Genomic DNA, 10575 nt, shown 5'->3' on the forward strand with positions numbered 1-10575 from the left:
CTTCCCGCGGGTGCTTCCTGCTCACAGGTGACCAGGACCTGCCCAGGGGACACGGTGGCAGACAGCCGAGCTGCAGCAGGAGCAGGCAGGGGCACAGGGCAGCCAAATGCCTGGACTGGCAAAGACTGCCAGACTCCTGCTCGCTCCTCTGCCACCACTTCTCATCATGGCCTTAGGAACATCCCTGTGTCTTTGATGCCATCGTGTGTGTGGCTGTCCCACAGAACTGCCCTCCAGATGGGGCCGTGTCTGCAGGCAGCTGCAGTGGGGGCAGCCAGGCTTCCCGGGGTCAGACAGGCTTCCAGGGATTAATGGGAGAAGCTTCAAACAAGATTCACAAGGAATGAAATCACTTTGTTGGTTTGCCTGGCTGCCTGTGTGTGATGACCCCTAAGGGTGGGTCATCACACCGCATTTGGGAAGGAAAGAGACATTTAGCACCAAATACAACGAGGGATTTGGTTATAATTGGAGGTGGATTTGGGGAGCTGGTAGTCTCTCTTGTGTTCCTGCAGGCAGGTGAAAAGTGGATGGGAGCAGAAGTCTCTGAGGACTCCTAGGACTCTCTTAGGACCTAGGGAATTTGCTCAATTCAGGGAGCAGCTTTGTGAAGGACTCATCCTGCTTTTAGTGGCATCTGCATGAGCCATGAGCTCAGCTGGCACTGCCATTGGCCTGGTCCCCTCTGTCCCTTCCATGTGGCTTCACCCTGGTGCAGAGCAGATCTGTTGCTTGAGCTGGTGGAGACTCCAGGGATGATCATTCCAGTGATGCTCTCTGGGATCCCCCAACACATCCCATCTTTGAAGCTGTGCCTATAGGATGGACCAGGTCCTGCTCTGAGCTATTCCCTAAGATCTGAGGAAGATTAAACCAGACTCAGAGAGGACTGACACCCTCTCCAGCCTCTCCTGATTCCCCTGGAGTGTACTTGGCTCAGGCCCTGGGTGTGGCGAGTGTACCCCAGCACTTCCCTCTGAATTCTCCACTTACAGAGATGAGATGGGAGCCCCGGCCGGAGCTCAGGCTGGTGGCTGCCCACTGCTGGTGCCTCCCGAGGATGGAGGAGGAAGGGAACAAAAGGCAGATGTCCTTTCTGTCCTCCCTGTGCAGCACGTTGGGTGCCCTGGGCACATGCTGGGGAAGTGTTTGGGGGGAACATGCATGCCTTTGGGATATCTGTGCTCATGAGACTCCCATGGGTACTACCAGCAGGTCCCTGAACACCCCGTGACAGAGGACTTCTGTAGGGATGGACAGTGTGAGAGTGCAGGGTGAGGGCAGCAGGCAGGACTCCAGGTGGCTCTGGGCAGGTTCTCCTGGCAGGAGGCAGGTGAGGGAGCCCACGGACACCCCTGCCTGCAGTGAGCCCCCTTCCACCTTGACATGCTCTTCCCAGGGGTCCTGCTCTGCTCCAGCACCCCCAGGCCTGCCTGCCCTGTCCTCACACCTGCATCTCTTTGCTCTAGCCAAATTTTCCAGCCCATTTCATTGGTACACAACAATTCCAAGGGTAGGACATGGGGACAGACTCTCCCCAGAATGGGGGAGTAAAGGGGAATGTGGAGGGACTGACTCGCGGGATGGAGAGGACAGCACTGGGGATGGAGGGCAGGCAGACCCCCGGCATGGAGGGGGCAGCACCAGGGGATGGAGGACGGACAGACCCCCAGGATGGAGGGGACAGCATCGAGGAGAGATGGAGGGCGGCCCCTGGGATGGAGCGGATCCCCAGGTCCGTGCCCGCCGCGTTCGCGGCTGAGGGAAGCGCGTCCCGCCGCGCACCTGAGCCCCCCCGCCCGCGCCCGGTACCTTCCATGTCCTTGGGCCGGCCGCAGCTCATCCTCCGGCAGCGGCGCCGCGCTCGGGCGGGCACGGAGCCCCGCGCCCCCCGCACCGCCGGCGGCACCGGGCGCTCCCGCCCGCCCCGCCCCGGTGTCCGCGCCGGGGGCGGCGCCGCCATCCGCCACCCCCGGGGGCTCCGCCCGCCGCCGGCCCCGCGCTGCCGCCCGCCTCGAGGATCCCCGAGCATCGCCCGATCCCTGCCGGGGCTGCGGGCATCACCCCCGATCCCCGCCCGGGGCATCATCCCCGCTCTCTGTCTCCAGCCGAGGGAACAGGTTCCTGGGGACCTGTGAGCACCATGGATAGGTTTTTGGTCGTGTTTGTAGTGGGCACAAAGCGGAAAACACCTGGTTGTTCTCTCCACCCCAAATGTCTCTGTCGCCCCGACCTCCAGCTCCCTGGATGGGAGAGGCAGAGGAGGGTGCTCACCCCCGTGGGTGCTGCATGAGCTCTGGTGGGTGGTCTCAGCATGAGTGGGTACCCACCAAACCTCACTGGTGCTCGGCACGCCAGCATGGAGCTAACGCTGCCACCAGCCGTCACTGCCCCAGGTGACAATCCCACAGGTATGTTTTTAATTGCCCGCATTCAGCTGTCACAGCTGACCCAGACAGGGACTGTCATTGCCAGCCCCTGCAGCCACCACGGGAGTGGGGTCTGGCACCTTGTGTTCATCCTGCCCAGGCTGGGAGAGGGCTGGGGGCACCTCTGGCTGCCCAGGACAAGGACACGCAGGTGCCTGTGCTGTGATACTCCACCTTTGCAAGGGTTGTCTGTCACAGACCCATTGCAGCACAAAGCAGCATCCTCACCCCTGTTTTAAGAGGAAGAACACTCAGATTAAGCACATCGTGTGACGATCAGTGCCCTGTGGCCTGGGAAGGTGCAGCAGGTGGCAGTGACCTTGCACAGCCTTGGGTAGGGTTTGTGTGCCTGTTCATCAGCCTTGCATAGCTCCAGCATAAAACCCTCTTGGATCCGGGCTGTGCAGCTGTGTGTGTAAGAATGAAGCACTTGCCAAAACTAAATTCAGCTCCCCAGATCAATAGGAGCTTTCCAAAATTTTGGATGTTCAATCAGGAGCTGTTCTGGATGAGGCTCAAACCCCTGACAAGGCTGATGCTGGCTCAGCTCTGTGCTGGGAGCTGGCCAGGGCTGACACATTCAGCGAGCCGACCATGCTGCCAGGCAGGGAGCAGGGACATCGAGTCACAAACCATGCATGTAGTGGGGACATCAGGCCCCAAACCCTGTCTGTAGCCCGCAAAGGTCCTTTGAGAATCCCTGGGGGGAGCTGGCATTCCTCCTCTGGCTTCAGGAGAGTGGGCAGGGCAATACCACTGGTCACAGGCAGATAAAGAAAGAATATGTTCTCCATCCCTTTGAATTTCCCATTTCTCCCTCAGCCTTTTTCTGCACACAGAGCTTTTGAGCCATGGCAGAAATTTTCCAAGAGAAATATGGTTGAAGAGGGGCCTTGGCAGGAAAAGGCTGATGTCGCTTGAGAAATGTGTGCAGATTACACCAAGCTGTTATTAAAAATAAGTGCTGTGCTGTTTTCCAGCCTTTGCTTTCTGTGATTTTTTTTTCTGGTAGCAATTGCACTTCTCCAGTAAAGGGTTCACATGTCCAGGGGATGGAATTTGTTTCCTCCTCATCTGCAAATGAGCTTGGTGCTAGCCCAGCATCCAAATGGCCTGGGGATACTGTGGTGGGGTTTGGGTGCCTGAGGACGTTCAGACTGCTCATCCATCTGAAATTCCAAATTATTTTCAGAAAAACCTTGAGCCTAGGGCTGCATGGGGAGGGTTGGGAGGTGGTGTGGCCCCCACACTTGCTCCATGCTCCAGCCATCCTTGGTTTTACAGCATCCAGCTTCACTCTTGGGCTGTGACTCAATCCCCACCATGATGGGGCATCTTTTAAACAGCCCTGGCAACTCTGTCTTGGGTTTTGGTCTGACTTTGGGTCTTTTAATGTCTGGTTGAGGACTTTCCACAGTTAAACAGGAGTAAAACAGCTGGGGTTAAACAGTTTTTTAGGGAAAGACACCAAGACACATCCTGGGACAGTCAAAGCATGAGCCAGGGCTGCTTTTCCCAAGGCAGTGATGGTGTGGGAAGGGGACAAGCTGGGGGCAGTGGCTCCACTGAGCTCTGGACCAACAGGCTCCCCTCCACGTGCACATGGATTTGGGTAGGGAGAGCACCAGTGTTCCCGTGGGTCCCATCCCTCCCCAACAGCCGGCTCTGGAGAGGGTGTGAGGCTGGGATGATTCAGCACGTTCGTTTTTCAGAGAATAAAGGAAGTAATTAAACATCAGCTTTCCTCCTGCCGCGCCCCGCGAGGATGAGAGGGAGGAGATGAAAAGCCTTCAGACGGAAGTTATTTGTCCAAGGAGAAAAGTGGCTAATTTCTCTGGTGCTTTGCTTGTCTGCTCGTTAATGAAAACAGCTCATCAGCAGAAAAAGGGAGCACCCAGCAAGGAGGAGGAACCAGAATCACACATCCATCAGTGGCTGGGCACGTGGTCTTGGTGGCCTTGGGACATCGTGCTCTGTTGGGATGTCACCTCCACAAAGCCCCCCATGGCACCCAACCACAGGCCTGGGGCTGTGAATGCAGGTGGGCATTGGGGACCCCTCCTCACTGCAGCCCCACGGGTTGGGAACAGACACTGCCAAGCTAAACACATGGAAGGGTTTTCCCAAATCCCAGCACCCCTCCCCTACCCACACCCCCCTCCCAATTTTTTTGTGCAAAGGCTTCCAAATGAATTTTTTGAGGCACTTGCAGGGAGATAGAATCGAAAACAGCTTCGTGCTGAAGCCTCCTGCCTGGTGCAGGCTGATGGATGGTGCTTATCTCAACCAGGCATGGAAATATTTAGTGTTATGAAAATCTCTCCCTGAAAAGAATTTATTTTCATGCTGATAATAAAAGAACCAAAGCTCAGTGCTCCAAGGCGGAGGTGTTTCAGGTCACATCAGAGCGCTGGCTCACGGAGCCCAGAGGTACCTGTGCTGTCCTCTGGCCCCTGGCTGGGCAGGTGACCCTCTTGTCACTCACAGCATGACATCTGCATCTTCCCAAGGCTCATGATTCACTGGCAGAGGACATCCAAGGCATTGCTTTCTCTTTTCTGCTCTCTGGCACACAGAGAGGGGTTGAAACAACAAAAGCTCTTCCATTTGGAGGTTTATATAGATATATTTCTAATTGGATTTTGGCACGTCACAGTTATTTTCAAAGCAGTCTGTAATTATTTGAGAGCCTGAGCATCTCCTTTCCCTCAGAACAGAGGACTGGCTTTTTTCTTTTTAATATTGTTTCCCCAAGTTAAATTGTGAATTTGCAACTTAATTCAATCAAAAGGCACACATGATGTAACTCTGCAAGGACACGGCAGGACAGCAGGATCCACCTCTGCCAGGTTCCAAATCAATGCCCAGCAAGGGCAAAACACATAAGAATAGTATTTTAATTCTCTTTTGTATTGAAAAAAAATAAAGTATTTTAAGAAGATCACAAGTACTTGATGGTATGGGGAGGTTTTGCTGCTCCTGCAGTAGCTCAGCCCACCCTGTGCTGAGACTGCCTCATGTCCAGCTGCAACTCTGCAGCAGCTGAACACTGCTCTCTGGCTTTTTCTGTCCCAGCTGAAACCTGATGAAATTCCCACTAATTACAGGGTTTTATTTTTACATGTGTTGTAATTTTTTGGGCCAAATAATTTCGTCCAGCTCCATCTGCTCTCCATTAGGGAACTGAAGCCCGAGCAGGACAGATGCTCCCATCCTCACCAGGGCTCTCCCCAGGTTGGGCATTGCCACCATCACAGTGCTGCATTTGTTATTCCAGTGCCCAGAATGAGCACAAATGAAAACCATTATCCAAGCAGAGTTTTTCAGCATCTCACAGCTAATGACCATACACTACCCTGCTTCATCTTAACACCCTCAAGTTCTTATTTTCTCCAAGCCCCGATTTCAGGGCTCTGGGCTTCATTCAGTTGCTACTGAATCCGATTTATTATTTACATTGCGAGGTACAGCCTGACATGAATTGATTTGCCGTGCTCTGATTGCCACTGCACGCTGCTCTGGCATCTGAGAGCTGGTTGCTCACACAGCCAGGCTGCAAAATCAGAAGTTAGGGAATGTCAGAGTTCAAATGCTCGGACATCCTGGTGCTCCGTGTTTGCTCTCACCTTTGGTTGCGTCTCTCAGGATGCAGGGAGTGCTGGTCCCAGTGAGGATGGTGGGATGGATTAACTGGTGTCCCCCAAGGGTTGTCACCCCAGTGATGCAGAGATCAGATTGTTTTAATGTCATCCCTTACTGAAGAAGAGAGGTTTGGGGAACCGGAGAGGGCAAGGGACACTGGTTTTTAGGAAGGAGTCATGGATGGGAGTGCAGGACAGATGGAGAGAGTAGAAAGGATATGGAATAACAGAATTGGGAAGCAAATGGGAAACCTGGTGTTTTGGGGGATTTAGCAGGCCTTTACCTTCATCACCACTTCAACTTTACTTTTATCATCATCTTCACTTTCAGCTTACACCTTTGCCTTTGTCTTCACCTTCATCACCATCTTCACCTTCATTTTTGCCTTCACCTTCACCTTCACCTTCACTCCTTACCCTTCCCATGGTTGGAGCTTGCACCATCTTGGGTGGCAGGAACAAGTGAAAATCCCCCAAACCCAAGCCTGTTACTCTGGGTCAATGATGACCAGAGGCAGCAGCTTTGCTGTTGGCTCAGCTGTGGGAGATGAACCTGGAACAGTGGAGGGCAGGGCCAGGGATATGCTGCCCTTAGCACAGGGACTCTCCTCCCCCAGCTCACCCAGCAGCCCAAATCATTTGGCACCTTGGGAAATATTCATCCATCTGCCAGAGCTCTTGACTTTGGGCATTCCCAGATGAAAAGACAATTTTAAGGAATCCCATTTGGGCAGCATCATTAACATTCTGCTGGCAAGACACTGTGCCCTTGAGCTCTCTCCTACGTGGGGATTCTTCCCAGCAAACCTGCGGCTGACGCCAGCTCCACTCTCTGGATTGCTGAGAGTGTGAGCCTCGTGTTGAAGACCCTTTAGGAATCTCTGCTAATTGTCACTGAGACCTCCAATGGCTTGGAGGTGACACTCAAAGGCATTTCACTCCCTCCCAGCTGCTGTGGGATCTTGGCACCTGCTGCTGCTGCCTCTGGCAAAATTCCCACCACACACCAGAGCTCGGCTTGGGGTGCAGAGGGGGGCAGATGCTGCAGATGAGTCCTCAGAGTGCCTCTGTATAGTAGCATGGGACTAATTAAAACTTCAGAATGTATATTTACCTAATACGGAGTTGATTTGTTAAGTAGGACATCCTGTCTTCAGAGGATTTCACGGCATTGGGTGATAATCAAGTGAGAACAGGCTCCAAAAGTGTTAATTTAGGAACTGAGACAACAGGGATTAAAAATAAGCTCTGTTTTGTTCTTCTCTTGCACTTCCACATCTGAAATCCAAGTAATCATCCCATTTGGGACTGTAAAGCAATGGCACCACCACCCTGCAAGCATCACACTGGCTGAGGGTGCAAATGTGGGGCTTCAGTGGCCAAATTTGGGTTCTTTGCTCTCTGAGGGCTCAGCTGAGGGGCTCACACTGCTACAGGCATTCCTAGTGCCTCTGGGATGTCTGTCCCTGTGCCTGGCACTGGCACACAGGAAGGGGCTGGATTTCTGCTCAGGACTTGCAGGCAGGTGTTTTGCAACTGGGATTTTCGTAGAATCGTGGAACAATTTGGGTTGGAATGAACCTTTAAAGTCCATCCCATCTCATTCCAACCTTCTGGCTTTTGCAGGGACATCTTCCATTAAACCCGGGTGATCCAAACCCTGTCCAGCCTAACCTGGAAGACTTGCACGGATGGGGCATCCACAGCTTCCTGAACTAGTGTTTTACCACCCCTGCTGTAATAAAGTTTTCCTTATATTTAACCTAAATCTCCCCTCTTTTAGTTTAAAGCCGTTTCCCCTTCTCCTATTGCCAGAGGCAGGCAGCAGGAAACAGAACTTGGGAAGAGTCCCAGCGCTGATCCTGCCCTGCGGATGCATTCTTGCAGTGCTATGTGATATTTAAAAACACGAATTCCCAGCCTCGGGAGAGCCCCGGGGTTTGTTTTCCCGTTGTCCCGGGAGAAGCCGCCGCTGCCTCTGCTCTCCCCGGGGACACAGAGGCGGCTTTGTGTCACCGAGGGGCCGCAGCGCCCCGGCCCTGGGCTGGGCTGCTCCTTGCTGGGCTTTGGGCCGGACCCCGATCCCAGTCCCTGGCAGGATCTGCCTTGGTCAGCTCGTCCTTGCGCTCATCCAAGTGATTTTTTCTCACTTTCAAGCTTTCTGAATGATTCTGAACATTGATGTGCCCAGCATCCCCTCCCACCTCTTTTCCTCAGCCACACACACACAAACTGAGCTTGGAAAGTCCCAAAGCAGAAATGGGATGACTCTGTGCACCCAGGAGAGAGGAGTGACCTGCTGTGGGTGGTCTCACCCCTCTGGGGTTTTATTCCCTCCCCAAAAACACCACCGAGGGTGGTAAGCACTCTGCCAACATGCAGACACGACAGCAGCTCCCTGCAGGTTAAACTGCAGCATATTTGCAACTTTAACAGGGGCTGCTGCCCCTTCACCCCTGCAGATTTTGTTGCACCAGGGAGAAAACATCTTTTCTTCCTGCTTCACACCCTGCTTTAAGGTATTTCGTGAGCACAGAGCAATGCACAGGCCATTCCTTCCCACGTGGGGATGGACCACCTCCTGATCCTGATGATTCCAGGAGCAGCTGAGAGATTTCTCCCCACCTTGCTTCCCACCCTGCAACCCCCAGTTGCACTAATCAGAATAATTGCTGATTAATTACCCCATTGGGCTTTTGGCCATGTTCCTGCAGCAGCCCAGTGCCAGGCTTGGGTAGCAAAATGAAACACAAGGAAAAACCCATGGAGTGCCCAAAAGGTAGAGCTGGGCTGGAGAGGATGCCTGAGGGCTGGATCCTGAGCAGCTCATCCTGCTGTGCTCCAAGGGAAGGTCAGCCCAGAGCTGCCAGTGCCTCTGCTGCCCAGGCTTGGTGGGACACACAGCCAGTGCCCTCCCCTGCACTCACCAGGACATGCCAACCATCCCCAGAGATGATTAAAACTCATTTATGGTTGATTTTACTTAACCTAGAAATTATTCTGAGTTTTCTTGTTGTGTAAGAGTTACTGTGTAAAGAGAGAAGGTTTAGAGCCCAAGCACCAGCCCCATTCTGGGGTCACCCTGCTGCCATCCTTCACCTCAGCTCAGTTTTTCCAGGAGATTGTCCCAAAAGTGAAATTCCTGCAGCTTTCAGGGCCTCAGCAGAGACTGGACACTTCCCTGCTGTCCCCATCCATCCATGGGTCAGGGAGGCTCCCAATGGGCTCCTCTTAGTCCTTCATCCTCTAGCAGGATGGGGGAACCCAATTTACCTCCAAAACCCCCCAAATTTACCACACCCAGCCCACAGGGAAGACCCACTGGTGCTCCATGACGTTGGGTGTGCCAGAACATGGATGCAGCTCTGGGTATTCAGAGGGGTCCAAGATCACTGGACAGGCTGGGGAGTCAGGGGGTCCCACACCCCTCCCTGATGCTGAGGATGCTCCCATGGGCTCTGCCCTCACCCCAGGGTGAGCAGGAGAGCTGGGACACTGCAGCCTCCCTCCCTCTCTGCCACCCCAACTGTTTGGCAAAAGGCATTTTATTTTTCATTTATTTATTTATTTATTTTTCTCCAGCGAAAACCAAAAATAGATGGATGGGAAGTGGCTGGGGGTTGGGATGCCATTAGCATGCAAAATGGGGCTATTTATCTTCCCCGCAGCTGGGCTCTGCTCAGAGCTGGCAGGGAGCAGCAGCAGCAGGCAGGGCTGGGGCTGGGAGGGGGCTGCGGGACAGGGACAGTGCCAGGACAGCCCTGTCCCCTCCTCTGCCCTGTCACTGCCCTTGTCCTTGTGTTCTGTGACCCTGAGCCTCTCCCGAGGGACCTGCCAGCGCTCTGGCACGGCTGCACACGCTGGCAGGGTCACCTGGACACCTCACAGCTGGCAGCTGGCTCATCCTGAGATGTCTGCCCAGGGCTCCGGTTGGGGAAACTGAGGCAGGAGCTCCTGGGACACGCTCGGGAAGGAGGGATGAGCACAGGGCAGGGGCTGCACTTGTACCCCTCACCCCTGGGGTCCCTTGGCAGGGCCATCCCTGCTGTCACCACACAATAAAGTTGGAAGTGAGAGGCCCCTCAGAAGGAATGAGAAGAAATCCAGCTTTTGCTCCCAGAGATAATTTGGCTCGGAATTAGCAGGAGGAAAAGGGGGGAGGCAAAGCTCACACCTCGGGAAACAAGGGTGAGCAGATGGAGGCTTTGTCCTGCTCCAGCCCTCCTGGGATGATCCTGGCCCTTTTTCCCCCTTTTCTGCCCCATTCTGCCCGGGGGTTGTTAAACACAGCTTTGCTTCTCACAGGGCCGCACGCCACCTGGGATGTTCCTTAGTAGCTTCCTAATGACAATAAAAATAACGAATTGCTATAAATGTGAAACTCCATGACAGCAGAGCTCAACGTCCCTGTGAAAAATGCATGTTTTATGATTGGCTTTTCACAAGTATTACAATTAATATTATATGTGTAATGTTAGAAAGTTATGCTGTATAAATTCTCTTAA

Source organism: Lonchura striata, chromosome 20, assembly GCF_050655825.1.
Source record: "Lonchura striata isolate lonStrDom1 chromosome 20, ASM5065582v1, whole genome shotgun sequence".
Classification (NCBI taxonomy): Eukaryota; Metazoa; Chordata; class Aves; order Passeriformes; family Estrildidae; genus Lonchura; species Lonchura striata.